The 17,618-nt window shown below is 44.3% G+C and overlaps 1 long non-coding RNA gene across 1 annotated transcript; it reads right to left on the minus strand.

Annotated features, from left to right (window-relative positions):
* Nucleotides 1–1,167: 1,167 nt before the first annotated feature.
* On the minus strand, nucleotides 1,168–17,569 carry LOC113562544. The gene is made up of 3 exons (XR_003406966.1): nucleotides 17,442–17,569; nucleotides 17,287–17,358; nucleotides 1,168–1,378 (listed from the first exon to the last, which is right to left on the minus strand). It is a non-coding gene; the product is annotated as an uncharacterized LOC113562544 (long non-coding RNA).
* Nucleotides 17,570–17,618: the final 49 nt, after the last annotated feature.

Genomic DNA, 17,618 nt, shown 5'->3' on the forward strand with positions numbered 1-17,618 from the left:
TAATGTCTGGAACACGTGGCATAACCATGTTCATTAAATAGTCCGTTAAAAGCAACCGCAACCGGCGACGCGTTGAAATGCCAGGTTTTATTAAAACTGACTGAGATCAGTCATTAATTGGTTCGTGATATCGAATGACGCGTAGCTCGTAAAAGCGCGGATGACTGTTAGAGCTCGCGTGATCGCAGTTGCATTAATAAAAATTAAATTAGACTGCCGTTTACCTGGCTCAAAATTAAGATACGCGAAAATGACGGCAGACCACCGATCAGGCGGCGGGTCCATAAAGGGTCCATGAAATTATCAGATTTGTTCAAATGATTATCATTCGTTTGGTACCATCATTGATTCGGACGTGAACGTGATCTCGTCACGATGGCCAATACATACGTTGCGAATGATTTTATTCTCTTATCTTATTCTTATATGAATATTATTACGATATAATGTAATGGGAGAGAGGTTGCTTGCGACCACCCTCATCTTCGTTTCTTACCGTTTTCGTGTTTACGCGTCTACGCTCGGTTGCATTCGCGCCGAATTCTCGATCGGCCAGACAAGAGAGAGACAAAGAAAAATATCGAATTTACTGCACGTAATAACTCCGCCCTTTTCGCGTTCACGCCGAGTTTCAACAATCATCGAAGTAAGACGTCAATTAATCGCGCACGCCCGCAACCGTCGATAATTAAAAGCGCCCGTTCTCCGCTTCGCTGCGAGTGCAATGCCGTATCGCTCTTATGTATTATTTGAGTTATAATCACGATTCTGTGGAATATTATTTATCTATATTGATTATCGCACTCGCGCGAGTTTGTACATATAATAATGCAGTAAATGATAAAAAGTCATCGGCGCTTCGTTGTATACGCGGAGCGGGTCGGCAATTATCGCCGGCCGAAACGTTTCTTGAATAATGCACGTCAGAGATATAAGTTTCGGACTAAAATTGTTCGATTCACAAAGAAGGATCGAGTAATTTTTGTATTTTGGCATTTTTCTTTTCTTAAGTAAGTATACATAGATAATTGAAGATAATAAATTTTTTATAATGAAATAACATTTTTCTTTATTTGTTACCTGACAACTTTCAATGTAATGTTATATATACAAGAAAACGTGTGTACGTGTGCACGCGCGCGAAACATGAATTGCATGATTTACGAAGATTACTTCGCAACACATGTACGAATTATTCCTGCGGATTTAATGCAGTTTAAACTTATATCTCTTACAATTATCTTTTTAAAAACCAGTGCGATTTATAAATTACCCATACACTACTACTACTACTTTGACTATCAGTGTGAAAATTAAAGACTCACCAATGCATGCCGATGCTCCTCAGAGTCGGTAGTCCATCGTAGTCCATCAGAACCTGCTCGGACAATATTTATTACATGTAATATGTTGCACACTAGCATAAATATATTTTAATGCGACACTCACTTAAAGATTACGGAGACATAAAACTTTATAACTTAGCACTACGTGTTGTCTACCGTAATGTTCATTAGCACTAGTGTTGTCTATAGAAAATATTAATAATCCTGCTTCGCAATAAAATTATCTCATGTATCTCACGTAAAGTCGTGTTCCAACACTTTAGTTTCATTTAATGTCATCTCATATTATCTCATAAGTATCTTTCTCTTTTTTTGCAATGTATCTACCATTTTACAATAAACTTGCTGTTCGCAGGGCAAATTGCACAATTGTGCGACAACGCGCGGTCGGATCTAATTACACATATCGAACACGACTTCATAAGGATTCGTATATAAAACGAATAAACTTTAACAATGCTTACGCGTACAAAATGTTCTAACAATCGATAATACGTTGTACAAGACGCAGATCGTATAATGCGAGTTAAGGGTAAGTTTGTTATGAGACGCGACAAATCCTGCCATCACTGTGATTTACGCTACTCTTGCTTTTACCGAAAACTTTGGCAGCAAACAATTTTTTTGCATAACAGAAGATATTATTTTGATACACATTAGTTGTATCTTATCTTATCTTCGACAATAACATTATTGTCGAAGATAAGATATGCGTCTGGAGTAACAATAACATGATGAGATTACAAGGTAATAGTTTAATGTAATTTGTTATTTTACTTGTATAAAATAGGAATATTTATTCATTTTATGTAACAATGATACTTTTACGCATGATTAATTATGCAGAGATTAAAGAAGAGAATGAGAAATAGAAAGAAGAACTGGAAATAAAATAGTAATGACGCTATTTAATAACGATTTAACGAAGCTATCAGCTATTTGGCGCGTTCGATGATTTTCTCGCGTATTATCGATTTCAATAAAGTTGAGATTTGCCGAAACGCACGGCTCAAATAAATTACCCGATCCCTTTAAATTTGTTTACTCCTAAAATTTGTTATTCGGTTGGTTCCTAATGAGTACACCATTGTACTCGGTTAATCGGCCGCGATCGCTAAATTACACGTCGCCGTTCGAGCAGAAAGTAAAAAAAAGAAAAGACGAAAAGAGAGAAACAGAGAGGAAAGGGAAACGAAATCGTCGAGGACGGTTACGGGTTGTTGAACCGGTGTTGGCACGCAAGTCAGGTGCATCTTGATACATACGCGACCAGGCAACATTCTTTCGAAAACGAGCGCATAAGTAAAAGGGCCCTGGATCAGAGAGGAAGGGACAATCCGGGGAATGCATTTCTGGATTGTCTGCAAATCAGAATCGCGGGGAGACGTTCCGCTTCGTTAATCATCACGCCGCAAAAATATCTCCAGGTAGGCTACTATCTCCACGATGAAAAACAGAGAGAAAAAGGGGGAGGAAGAGAGAGAGAGAGAGAGAGAAATCATCATCGCGTTCTTGCCTCCATTTAACGCTCCGCACGATTGCCTAATCTCGAGTTTTATCGTGAATGTTTAGTGAATTTTTAAGAGCGCCCGAGAGAAACGAGAGAAAGAGCAAGAGAAAGATACGCGATGAGAATCAGACGCAGCCGTAAAGAAAAACATCAATTAATACTCTAATTAAATTAGTTGAAATTTTGATATTTTATTACTTGCGTGCGTAGATAAGTATTGATACATTTTGTGCTACTTGCAGAAAACAATATCAAGGATTTTATTTATTAATATCGAAACATCGGACAAGAGGGGCCACATGTTTATTTACTGACATACAAAAATCGGTGACACAAAATCCGGCATTCCAAACTCGATTTCGCCGGTGAACCACAACGCGGTGGGTCGATTCACTTTCGCGCACCGCACTGTCCGATTGATTCCTCTTTCGTTTCTCTCATTTTTTATCCTTCCCCAACCTCTAACTTTCCCTGATCACCGATCCTTATCTCCCGCTTTCCTCCTACCCTCCCACGTTCTCCATACACCTCCTCAATCTCCATGTCGCCTCTCCTTTCTTCACTCCTCTCTTTCCTCTTCCTCTCATATGAACCTCTACTTCTTCGTCCTTAACATGCGCTCCTCTTCCTTCCCCGATTCTCCGTCTCTCTTCCGTCATTCCTCCGCCCTTCCTCGTTCCTCCATTCGCTCCTTTGTCTTTCCCGCCGTTCCCCCCCGCACCTCTCTCCCTCCCTATGCCCCTCATCCCCTGCGCACCTCCTCATTTCATTGAGAACGTCTGGTATGCGGGGGCTTTTTATACAGGAACGGAGCCTCAGCCGCGCCGGCCCGGCCTAATGGCCGGCAAGGAGCAACCCGGGAGGCTACCCGTAAGGACTTTCGTGAGCGCCATGAGGTGCCACGCTGGGATGCGTGGCCTTCAACTCTTGCAGCCAAGGTTTCGAGACTCGCGTGCGATGCAGCGGATCCGGTGCTCGCCATCAAGAAGGAAGCGAGAAGTGTTCCCATCATCCAAAGGTATCGGCTTACCTTCGAGTGATCGCGTACCAGATCGATCTTCATACGTTATATCGCTGATTAACTAAATTAAATAAATATTCTATTACGACAACTGAATTTGATAGTTTCCGATGATCGTGCAGATCGTCGTACCAAATTCGATTGGTTTGATAGACTGCAAGAGACCAATGGTCAGTTGAAATTCTCTTCAAGAGTCTCGCAGGACTTCTGGCTCGCGGGAAGTCGTCGGTCGCGACGTGCAATTTGTGCGCTATCGATGTCTCGCGAGCGAATACCGAAAGGTAGGAGACAAACGGGGAAAGGTGCTTCTCTGCGGCATCTTCGCACGACGATCGCACGCAAGAGGATTCCGCGACGCCGCACGTAACGCCGATTGCACGTGCACCGCACGGTTGCAAATCACGATCCGCGCACAGAATGCGCGTGGTACGGCGCGACTTCTGACCGCGGTCGGCCCTTCGCGCGGCCCCTCGCAAGCACATTTGCATGGGGAACAGCTCTCCCCATGGAACATACATAATTAGCGGGCCCTCCAGCGGCAAACGCATTTAATGGATGTAAATAATATTGTTTAAAAGAAGATCGTTATGATCACTTTCGAGGAAAAAGATGGATTATGAGAGGCGTGGCAAATATTATATTAAAAATTATTTCTGCGATAAAGGCGAATTATCAAGTCCGATTCGTTCTATTCACTTGGTAAAGCAATATGTTTTACTTTTGTAAATTAAAGAATCGCGATTTCCGACTCGTCGTTTCCTTCATTCACCGTGTCAATTTATTCAGAGGATCATTCTAAATTAAGGAACGGTTTGAATTCCCGTGTTAGCATTTGCTTCTCCGTGGTTTCGCGATTCCCGAGTCAATTTTTCGCAGGGATGCGGTGCCGCGTGCGATACGGGTTCTGCACTTGCAACAACAAAGACTACCATTGAGCTGACCGGCCGGTTTTGAGCGCGCGCGGGGGCTATTAATTGCGATTGCTAAGCAAATCGCACGGCACGATTCGCGGGACCGTGCACGGTCATCCTTCTCGTTGTTCCCCTGCTCCCTTGCCCTACACACTCCTGCGTGTCTCCTTGTGACTGTCCTACCTCCGCCGGCAATTCCTTCACGAGTCTCGCCAAAACATCCTGCCTTCGGCTAACGCCTTTTCCACGTATGAAAGTCTCGGCGACGACGACGAGGACGACGAGGACGACGTTGCCGGCCTCCATGGCCACACTCGCATCGCACAAAGCCGCACACCACCGCCCCGGCTCACATGTAAATCACGTGTACCACACACGAGGTATTAACTGGTGGAGAGGGCCGAGGAAGAGAGGAACCGAGAGGGAACAAATCGACATCGGATACGGTAGACGCGAGAAGCTCGCATTCCTTGGGAGGCACAGTGGTTATATAATGGCGATGGATGCACGCGACTGACGTATCAATTTGCCCGTGGAACCACCCCAAAACCTCGCAGGAGTAAAGGAGCTTCGGGGGTGCGCAGGGTGAAGTGATCACGTAAGGCAGGTTGCGATCATTCGTTTGTAACGTCGCGTTGCGATAGTTCCCGTATGAAATTTTAATTCCTCTCGATGCAGTTTTTTTGTGAAAATAAATTGCTTGCATAAAAAGAGTCACTAATCACGCCGGTCGTTAAATCGTTATCGTCAGCTTCTACAATTGAAATGGATTTTTGTTACGTTTTGAGGATATCTTCAATTGAGAAATGACGCGTTAAAACTGGATGTCTTGAGAATGGATGAGTGTTCGTAAATAACATTCAACGGACAACGGAAATACGAGAAAGAAAGACATGAGCAATTCCGCTGACTGACACTGCGAGTTAAGGGTTAATTGAAACTGGCATGTAAATGCCATTCGCGCAAGCTCGACCACTTAAAGGCGCATTTTAAGTGCGCGCACCGCATTTAAGTTAAAAAATTAAAATACAGAATAGTGTGGTCAATGAAAAAAAACAACATACCTTTCACGGAACGCGTCGCTAAATAGATAATAAAGTGAGAGAAAGACAAAAAGAAGATACAGATACGGTCGCGAGGGGTGTAGATGCTGGCAGGCAACGCGGTAACTTGAAGGGATTCTCGCAGCTCGCTTTTAGCTTAAAGACGGGCGCGGAGAAGAAGAGAAGGAGAAGAGGAGGAAGAAGCAGGAAGGAAGAGAGACGAGTGTTGTTACCAATGTGATACTGGCGCGCCAGACAGGTTGAAGCAAGGATGCATACCAATCGCAAGGATGCGTCCGCTGTAAATTGATGAGGAAGAAACAACGGTCACCCACGACAATACTCGGCTCTCGCGAATGTCTAATGCGGGCCTGCAGGAATCCGACAAAGGGGACCAAAGAGAGACGACAAGGAAGAAACTCCTATGAATCTCGTGATAACTTCAACTTGAGAACGATCCAACAGGCTTCGCGTAATCTCGGTCGAGCGAGGATGCGTTTGCAACATCAACGACGAGAAGAAAATTCGCGAAGCAACAAAACCAATTCCACACTTCATGATTATGTTGCATCGTCACTTTTGAGTGATAACGGAGAACAATCCCCCCTCGTTGAGCAGCCACTCGAGGCAACATCGGACGTAAAAACAGCGCGATAACGAACCTAAGAGCCCCTGAAAATCAAGGTATGCGGATTAATGTCTCGGACCGGCGGACTTTTGAATGGCGAGTGAGTTGCATATAAATATCCGCCGGTGCCGATAGCCTTCGCGCCGAATGCGTGGGCGTGGGAAACGGCCTGATAAGTGCACGACTTTTCAACTGATTACCTTGGACCGCTCGTGCGTGCGGCCCGAGGTTGTCTGGTCGACGTGGTGGGTAGGCGTGCAATACCGTTTATGGCACCCGCTCTTTATTGCAACAACCATTCGTTACTTCATCTCATCGCGTCGATATTACAATGCAGTTCGCTCCTCTTTCCAGCGACCTGCCGATTCGGCACTTTCTTATCATTTGTTCTAAAATGTGCAAGCTGTCCGCTTATTAACTGCGCCTGTTGCTTGGTGCGCAACACGGTCTTCCCGCCGAGCACTAACGTGATCTTTTCTCTTAGAGACCTGTTTCTCAAGATACGAACAGCGCTAAAGGATTTGCAATGGACTGATTTTTTCAAGGATACAGATGAATAAGAAGATACTTTTTTAAATCATCCTTTTAATTTCGAGCGAATTTTAAGAGAATCCTGGAATTTAATTATCATGTGTATAATATTTAATGTTTATTTTTGTGTTCCGTGAAAGGGCGAGGTCCGGCTAAATCTCGAGAAAGGGAAAGTCAAGACCATCTGCAAGTGAAAAGCATCACTCCCCTTGATGAGCATGACTCTGTACAAAGCATCTCGCGGACTATTTACGCCAAACAGATACGCTTTATGCATACGAACGTGAACAAGTGCGACGAATAGAGAGGCAAAACGCCAAAGTCGCTCTTGCACGAGTACGATTTCATGATATTTGCGTACCACAGAGCGCGGGGGAAGGCGGAGGAGCAGCTCCATCGCATGAGAGACGTTCTTCAGGGCGCCGCAAAAAAAGCGCAACGCTCATCCGTGTTCATTCATTCGCGCAACATTTTATTCTGCGGCAGGAGTCGCTACTATGTATCCAGCACTCGATCGAACGTCCACAAACACCGCGCGCTGTTTGCCGATCGCGAGAAAGAGAAAACGCCGGTGGGTTCCGGCGTGAGATACGGCACGTGTGTTCGATTAGCCAGCTCTCCTTTGTCGTGATCGTGTGTGCCAACGATCGTGCACCCCGCCGGCATCGGGCATCACCACCGTCGCTCGCTGTCGCTCACGAAGCGCGCGGAGATCACGGCGTGCTGATCTCGCCTCCTCGCGAACGATCCCAGACGGAGCCACGTCGTCATCCGGTCGTGCCGCGTGCGTGCGATACAGTCGCGCCGCATCATGTTTTATTAATAGCCGGCGACATCCCGTCTCTTGCGACGATGCGCTCTCGCTGCGCGGACCACTTTTCGCGAAAAGCTATTAGGATGAAAAGGTTGCCCGTGCGATCTCCAAACCGGGGTTTTCCCCGGCGAACGCAATGGCAGTCAGTTGCAAAATATCATTAGGTAAATGTACAATTTTTTCGTCGAATCAAAGTATCTTTTCCCTCAAATAAAGATCGGTTTCTTTTTTAATATATATTTAATATATTTAATATTATATATACTTAATATATATTTCATACGTCAGAGATGTTGAATGAGGCGAGTTCCTAAATCCTGAAAGGGCGACGATTCTGAACTCGGGACATCCTGCATGTCGGCTTTACGACACGACAAGGTCGAGCCGAGATATTCTCTCAGCGCGCACTTTTATCACTCCGTGAGGCATAAGGGCGCGGAATTATCATCTCCGGCCTTTGGGCGTGCTCGCGATGAAGACCAGCGCGCCGGTGTCTGCCCGCTGAAATTTCACGTTTCGCACGCATCCCCCGGGGCGAGGGATGCGTTCTCGCGCGCGATTCGACACCGTTAGATATCCCCATCGTCTATTTTTAGTGCCGCGTTCACCTACGTATGTATACCCGTGCACGCCGATTCGTGTAGAATCTGCCGGCGAAGAAAACGGGCGTGCCTCGCCGTGCACGTGCAATTCGCGATCAGGCTCGGCGATCGCGTTTGATATTCTCGCGCGGGCGATCGAGCGGCCTTTCGTCATCGGGGCACTGGTCCCCGGATGTTGCAATCGCATCGCGCGAGGCATATCCCTCGCGATGCTAATTGATGACGTCTAAATTCTTGAAATTCAATAGAGCAAACGCGGAAAACCTCTTTCTCTGTACAAAGTTGCCGCGATTTTGCTTGAAATTTGCAATGAGGGAGTACCTGCTCGACCGGCCATTCTCGTTCGCTCTCACGAGAGCGGGTAATGCCGCTTCTTCGCGCGCGCGGCTTTTTGCCGACGAGAGGATGCCTCGCCCGGTCGGGGATCAATCTTGTCCGCGGCGAGTTCAATAATCCTTTTCGGACGCTTGCCGTACAATGTTAGCGATTTAATGGGGGTTCATCGCACCCGAATACCCGCGCCTCCCATAGCGATCGTTAATCAACAGCCGGGGGGTAAGGGCCTGGGGGAAGTTTGAGGCGCAACGTCGAGGTGTTAGTGCAAATCGACTATTATTTAATTTAATTGGAAATACCGATTTGCATTTAGATAATACTTACGAAATGTTTGGAAATTTTGTAAGCAATGCATGAGAGAGGACTACTTGAACTTTCGATATTTAAGAAATAATTTAGAAAGGATTGCTCAAGTTTACTTCTTTAAAATTAACTTGATTAAAATCCTCTAATTTTACATTTTCGAGATCCCTCTCTCATTCAAAGATTATTTTATTTAAATAATTCTAAGTTTGCTTGCATATTTTAGAAAAAATGTGCAAAGTGTTCCCTCATTACAATTATTTATTTAGGATAACTAAAATGATCAGCAAGTAGAAGATAATATAACAATTAAGTTAAATAATAATAGCCAGCCATAAGTATCTGATCCATATTCTCCAATATTCTATCTAAACAAAAGAAAAACAAGTAACAATTGCACTTAGGATATTTCTGAGATAATTAAATATTAGAAGTACATCTACAGCAGATCAGCTGCCACTTATAGACAACAAATATTAACTCGACTATTCTTTTAGATTTTCAACAAACTATTACCGGAGTTTCGCGGCGATCCAAGATCCAAGCGAGGATCGGCACGTACGATAATTGCTCGATCCTTCGCAGCCCAGGACGGGCCGCCGAGTGGAAACTGGACCCGTTGCGCGTTTAAAGAGCTCGAGACACCAAAAGGATCAATTTAGAAATCAGTCGTGGCCGGTCTGGTTAAACCGGTCGCCCCTGTCCCTCGCAAATCCTGAATCGCTAGGAAAAATTCCGCCGCTAAACTAACCACCGCCCGGCTGCCGCCAACAGCCCCGATAACACGATCCTCGTGAGAGAGCGGCGCGATTAGGGATGTACCGCGTGCACGCGCGCGGAATCGCGCGTATTCCGCGCGATTTCCCGTTAATCCACTTTTGCCGGATTCTTGTCGCGCGACTTCCACGTGCAATCGCCAGGAATTTTGACGTGGATCACATCGGAAAGAATCGTCAGGAATCCCCAGGTTATCGTTGGCGTCGGAGATCCTTCGCATACGAGAGTCCCCTCCGAGTTCTGCCTGACACGTTTCATAAACTGTTTGAGGAACGTTACGCAGCGAATTCACGGCGAATGCGGCACTAATGAAACCCTCAGGAACCGATTGCATCTCGAGAGATGTGATGCTTCAAGAAACTACTCCAGAAAATGCCGAGCAAGAAAGGTAGAAATTGGAACATCAAGGAACAAAGGATGTCGACAATGCTGAATATTTACTAATTTTTGAAGAAATAATGTTTGTCCTTTAAAAATCAATTTGTCTCTCGAAAATACTTCTTCGCGAGAATGTCTTGATAGCAATATTGATAGCCTGCGATATTAAGTACTTTTTAGCGAACAAAGCGTCGACGAGTGAATGAGTAATGATACCCGACAGCGAACGCGGCGAGGGGCTTCCACAGCTTGTCGATTGAAACCGTCGCAAGATCAACTATTAATTTAATTGTGAAATGTGCGCTGGCAGAATGCGCCTCGAATGTGCAACGCCCGATTGTTTCAATGCGGCGCGATGCATCCGCAGGAATCCGGCGATGCAGGGGGGCGCACGCTTCGGAATCCTGCGTCGTGCGAACAGGCCCCCGAGGGCCCTGGTCCGAGGAAGAAATTTCACCGTGAAAAATCTCGTTCCGAGGGCGTGCATGCTCCGTTTCAGCGCGAACGGAAAGTCTGTTTCTCAAAAAATTTGGAGAAGCGCCGGAAAAGAATTTGCAACGTTATTAAAAAATGTTAAATGTTTAAGTATTATTAATATATTGTCGATACAGACACATAATCGATAGATTTTCTAAATTTGTTAGAAAAAATGTTAAATGTGTAATAATATATTTTATACGTAACAATTTCTTATTCCGTTGTTGTTTGTAACAGTTTTACATTAATGCTTCTCTTCCGCAAGACGCCCTTTGTCAATCGCGATTTATTCTAGAAGTTGTAATAGCTTCGCGGAAGGCACCCCGAAAATCCTTTATAGTTTCGAAAACCGACATTTTTTCCTTTCGCAAATTGTAATGTACGCGCATGCGAGCGGGCCCGAATACGAATATACAGAATATACAGATTCGTCCGTGTCTCTCGCGCGTTATTTCCGTCCCTTTATTCTTCGCTGCGGTATTTCTCGGACTTCCTTCGATCGCATGTCGAACTTCTCGAGCAGCGGGGCCGCTTATGCGAAGTTCGGTCCGCAACAGTGATATCCATTCATTTCGCCGGCATTTTGCGATGCTCGGGGGTAGAGAACGGCGAAAGAGACACGATGAAAGCGAGCCAGAGAGAGAAAGAGAGAAAGAGCGCGGAGAGGAATCCGATAATCTCTTTAGCCGGGTGTCACGTAGGTGCTGCAGTTACGCGGCAAGTTTTTTCGTTTATCACGTACGAATCGGGGAGGCCTTCTTCCTTCGGGTCCGACCGTGGGATCAAACAGGATTTCGCAGACGAGGCGCGGTAACCGAATACAACACTCTCGGAACCCGGGGCCCCGAAGCCCACCGTGAGCCGCGTTTCTCGGGCCTCGGGAGAGGCATTTTTTCCGATCGATTTGCTGGAGAATCCATTTCGGCCGGACGTAGCACGGTCTTCACAGCAGTTTCACGACGATCGACCGAACTACGTGCTGCTAATCGCATTTTTCAAACATCGATGAACATCTTAACCGATTTTTTATTTGGTTCAAAGAGAATTTTAAAGGAGCATTTTTCGTTTAGATCTGCATTCGTACCTGCTACTTGCAGCGTTTCGGTTATATACGTCGGAGATTATGTCATTTACGACACACTTGATTTTACTCTCGCTAAAAGGTCCGGCATAATGGATGGCTGAAACATAAGAAGGATGTTCTCAGCTTTTCCTCCCGAATCTCATTTAGCTTTTAGCGGCCATGCCGCGTCCGGCACGTATGATTTCTCACGGTCCGGCGGGTTTCATAGTAAACCCGCTTCGTTCACGCCTTGCTTCCTTCCTTGGGCACGACAAATAGCGCTATCGGTCCCCGTGTACTCGCGTACAGGGTGGAGTGCAACAGCCGTGTATTTTACTACGCGACTACTACTATGGTGATTGTCACCTGACCTCGTGGAAGTGCTATGGAAGTGCCATGGAAGCGCGTTATCGCTCGTTCGCGTGTTTATCGCGCGGCCGAGTAAGAGCCGAGGTGCGCGTATCTTACGACCGCAGGAACTGGTGTTTATATCATAGCAACGACCAATAATCATAAGTCCGAGATAGCAGACGATGACGACGACACAGCGCGAAGGAAAATGGGTCGTGTGCGTATATAGATACGCTCAGCCGTGTGCTTTTTAAAAATGACGACGACAATCTAGGGAGACACGTGAAAGCTATTTTGTCCGATGCAATCAGCCTATTTGTAGGCCTGTTCCTCATGCACCTTCTACAGAATCAGTGGCAAAGGAGTATGGAAAATTGTAAAAATTTTGTGGTACAAAACCAATCGTTATGAAACTTGACACAAACTTAGTATGAGGTAAAATATGAAGATATCTAACTAAAATCGACCGGCTAAATGAGTGGCTCCTGGTCAAAAAGCAGAAAATGTGTCCAATGAATCGTGTGGCGGCAGTGCCATTTACCACTTATATAATCTAATTTTGGCAATAAAATAACATTGTTCGTGAATGGCTCCTCACAAATACTGCAGCTTTGTCGACTAAAATTAGATTATATAAGTGGTAAATGGCACTGCCGCCACACGATTCATTGGACACATTTTCTGCTTTTTGACCAGGAGCCACTCATTTAGTCGGTCGATTTTAGTTAGATTTCTTCATATTTTACCTCATACTAAGTTTGTGTCAAGTTTTATAACGATTGGTTTTGTACCACAAAATTTTTACAATTTTCCATACTCCTTTGTGAAGCGATTGAATTTGTTAATTCTACATTTGTTTATGGAGCCATGGTGGCAATAATTAATGCCAAACCTTTAAAGAAATTATTATACTCTTTTATCTCTTCGCTAATAATCTTGAACTAATATTATAATTAAATTTTCAAAAACAAGCCTTTATTGGATCAACGTAATAGGTCAGCGATAGTTTCCATGCTTATTCTCGTTGGAAAATTCAATGTAAACTTTCGATTTGTCACGCGAGTGCACTGATTGAGTTAATAGTATGTCTGACGTGCGGTCAATGAGGCTTGCTAATGATCGCAATAAGTAATGAGAGCCCATTCGCTCAGTGGGAAGGATGTTCTCGCGTGGTGCACGATTCATTTTCGATCCCCAGGCGCACGTTGAAGTATGTAGAGACGGCGCGATTCCTTGAAAGCCTTGAATATATTTACCCATGGACCAGGTCACTGTCTCAATACACATGCAGCCATTCAGCTAGAAATTCTCAACCTGTGGGAATCCTCACAGGTAGACGCGAAGTCGGAGAGGCCGACCGTGAAGAAGAGCAACGTTTCTTCAAGATTTTCTTTAAGAATGCACAGATTTTCGAATGGCGCTACGCCGACAATATCCACAAAGTGCTCGAAAGCCCTGGCAGAGGCGAACAAGTGGCTTAAATTCTTTCCGAGGGTTGCCGAGGAACTTGGAGCAACAAACAAAACATTAGGCACTAGCGATCGAACGATAACAACGATGAGAGAGAATCGATCCGACGTAAGATACAATTCAATTTTTTTTACAATTATTAATCATCATACATTATGTTTTATATTCTATATTCTATATTCTACAACTGTAACGTATATACGTCTCTCTTTGTGCATAGACAATATCATGTAAATCGCAGAACTCGAAATTCTCGTGAACTATTGGGTTGGCCAAAAAGTAATTGCGTTTTTTTCCAATAGATGGACATACATGTCTTGAAATGTAACTAACTTCATTCTAAACCGCAAATTCATTATGTAGGTTAACAACTCACAGTTCAAGCTTGTTTTAGAAAAAGAAAGTACACGATTTCGTTAACAATTGTTTCTTTGCCGTCGATTTCAAAATGGAAAATCAAAAAGAACATTTTCCTCATATTTTCTTTTATTACTTCTGAAAAGGGAAAAACGCTGTGCAAGCTCATAAAAAGTTATCTGATGTATATGGCGAAGATGCTTTAAAACTGCGGCAGTGTCAAAATTCGTTTACTAAATTTCGATCTGCAGATTTTAATGTGAAAGATGCACCACGCTTAGGAAAGCCAATCGAAATTCATGATGACAAAATAAAGGCACTGATCGATTCCAATCGGCGTTTAACGACACGAGAGATTGCTGAGAATCTTAACGTATCGAAATCGAGTGTTGAAAACCATTTAAAACGACTTGGATACATTAGTAAGCTCGATATTTGGGTAGCACATGAGCTCAAAGAAATTCATCTCACTAAGCGTATTGACATCTGCGATTCTCTTTTGAAACGCAAGGAAAATGATCGATTTTTGAAACGTATGATAACAGGCGACGAAAAATCGATCGTCTACAACAACGTCAAACGAAAAAGATGGTGGAGCAAGCGTGATGAACCTGCTGAAAGCACTTGAAAAGCAGATATTCACCAAAGAAAGATTATGCTGTCAGTCTGGTGGGACTTTAAAGGTATTGTGTATTTTGAGCTGCTTGCAAGCAATCAAACCATTAATTCAGACGTATACTGTCGTCAACTGGATAAATTAAATGATGCCATCAAACAGAAACGTCGAGAATTGGTGAATCGCAAAGGTGTTGTGTTTCACCATGATAACGCTAGACCGCGTACAAGTTTGGTCACTCGTGAAAAATTGTTGCAGTTTGGATGGGATGTGTTACCATGATGTTACCACATCCACCATATTCGCCAGACCTGGCACCATCAGATTACCATTTGTTTCGTTCTTTGCAAAACGCCTTGAATGGTAAAACCTTGACTGCTGATGAGGATATCAAATCGTTGTTGGAATTGTTTTTTGCTGAAAAAGATAAGAACTTTTTTGAGCGCGGAATCATGAAGTTGCCTGAAAAATGGCAAAAGATAATCAAACAAAATGGACAATATATTGTTTAATAAAGTTTTTGTTTCCCATGAAAAATTCGCCTTTTATTTATATTAAAAAAACGCAATTCCTTTTTGGCCAACCCAATATTTTCAACTCTTTTCATTATTGACTTATTCTTCGATTTATACGAAACCTATTCATAGTGTAATTGTACGTTTATTGCAGGTGCACCTTCTGGTTTTCATCATCTCATCGAATATCACTTGCGGAACGTACAGATTCGCTGTATTCGTGCGCGTGAAGCAAATGGCAATAAAAAGAGAGGAAAAAGAGTCGGTCACCACGGAGACGCCGGCGATCTCCGATGTCACATAGAGGACCGCCGGTATCCCTCTCGAAGAAGAAGACGACGACGACGTCGACGACGACCAAGAGAGCTCTCCGCCCGGCTCGTGTTTCGGTTTTCGGCTTTCCAAGAAATATTTTCACGTGCCGCCCGTACACGGGGCTCCTCCCGTCTGCTTTTTTCTCCACCATGATCTCTTTCTCTTTCTCGTGTTCTTCCTGCCCTGTGGACGAGGGATTTGATGGGCTGCATTCCTGGGGGTGAAAATGCGATGCACCACCACTCGTGAGATTTGCAAAGAAAAAGAGAAGAAAGAGAGAGAGAGAGAGAGAACTATCCATTGACCGAGAATCCTCGACGCGGTAGGTTCGACGAGCGAGAACGAGCAAGAATGAGCCCGTACGAATACGACCGCGAATTGCGAGTGCTTTAAGCGGCATGCTTTTAAACGTGGCTCTCGTGGATTTACTGCTGTGAAATCGCGTTACGGGCGACAGCTCTGAGAACGCGAAGATGGATCTACGCGAGGAAACCGCCAGAAGAGTTTGCCAGAGAAAGCTCTTATTTCTAGGAAATACTTTCGAAGATCTCTCAGGAGAAGAAAGAATCTTTACGTAAGAAAAACGTTTTAATTTGCGCATCTTCGATAATCAATCAGTATATATATTTTTCCTCTCGCAATTAAATGGCAAACGTAATGATAGATGTCAAGAAGGTGAGATTCAAGATAACAGTCTAAAATGATTTTGAAAAGATTACTGAGACAGTGACCCAAAATATTCAGAACGTGCTTACGATAAATGATAAATTACGTGAAATGATAAAAGCGCCTTCAATTCGCTTGCGTGTGGTGGCTTCTCATCCGATCAGGTTGTTTTTAAGCCGCTTTTAGAGGCTTTTGTAAGTGCGTTTCTGAATATGGATCAATATACGTAAATTGTTATAATTTCTCTTTCGAACAATTAATCAGTATCATTTGCAGAAAATATCATGAAAACTCGATGGTATTCTTTCGAAATTCAGAATTCGGGTTCCTACCGAATGTCGGATTAATAATATTCCGCCGAGAAGGAAAGCGGCGGTCGATCAAAGACAACCACCGTTCACCGTGTGTGGACAATGGAAGCCGCGATTTGCAATTCGCAAATCCTAGGCGAACATCCGTTCAAAACGGGCTCTATTACGCGCTTGTATTCTCTTGATTCCGCGAAGTCCGATCCGTTTCCCGGGCACAATGCCGGGGGTGCAAAAGCTCTGCGACCCGCGATTCCCGACCGATACGAGGAATCCCTTGTACCTTCGAACCTTCGCCATAGAGACGCGTCTTTACACGGCGCCGAATTGAATCCCGTTCCACGAAGCGCGCGTTTCAAACGTGCGAAGCTGCGTTTCCCCGTCGCTCGGTCGGAATGCCCGCATTATATCCACGGGATATTAAATCCGCGTTACACGGAGCGAACCAGAGCACCGTACGAGGGTGGAAGGTACGCGGTGATCGGGGAAGAGCAGAGGAAACGTTCAGGGTGGTCTTGAAGGGAACGCGGGGCGAGACGGGAATTTCTCGAATGCCGCGTATTAATCGTGTGATGTTTCGTAAACTAATTAGCCAATTAGTAATATTTATATATAATTGGCTTGTATAATTGACTGTCTTGAGAAAGAGAGAGACCAATATTAATGACAATATTTCGCTTTCCGAATGCACGCTTAGAGCAGCGATGTCGGAAATGATAAGAACATCAATATTCTTCGTATTATTTTTATCTTCTTTTATTTGCGGACTTATGCGAGTATTCAGTTCGCTAGCTCAATGCCAACACGTAATCCGACTCGTATATGGAGCATCAAGTGTAACATCGAGCATATATGTGTATATAATACTAAAGCATTTCCTTGGATGCTAATATTTCGTCTGTTGTCATAATAGGTTATAGTTTTAAGAAAATTTGCGATCAAGCTCACCGTTTTCCGCCATTTGACCTTCGCAAACGCCGTCTCTCTCATAGCACAGCAAGTGGCCACCAGTCGGACGATCTTTAAGCAGACAAAAGATATAATTATCTCCAGATTCTTACGCTAAATGATGTCTCACGATATCGAGTCTCGAATTTGCTTACCAATTGCATTTTTGCAGTGTTAAACTTTCCATCCGTAACATAAATTATCACCGATTATACGAAGCCCAAACGCGACGCGACGCAACAAACACCGATAAAACTGAAAATTTGTCGACTATCCATTCGAGAATCGCAATCAGTTAGAATCGATAGTAGCGATAGGCTCACGCGATTGGC

This window comes from Ooceraea biroi, chromosome 9 (genome assembly GCF_003672135.1).
Source record: "Ooceraea biroi isolate clonal line C1 chromosome 9, Obir_v5.4, whole genome shotgun sequence".
NCBI lineage: Eukaryota > Metazoa > Arthropoda > Insecta > Hymenoptera > Formicidae > Ooceraea > Ooceraea biroi.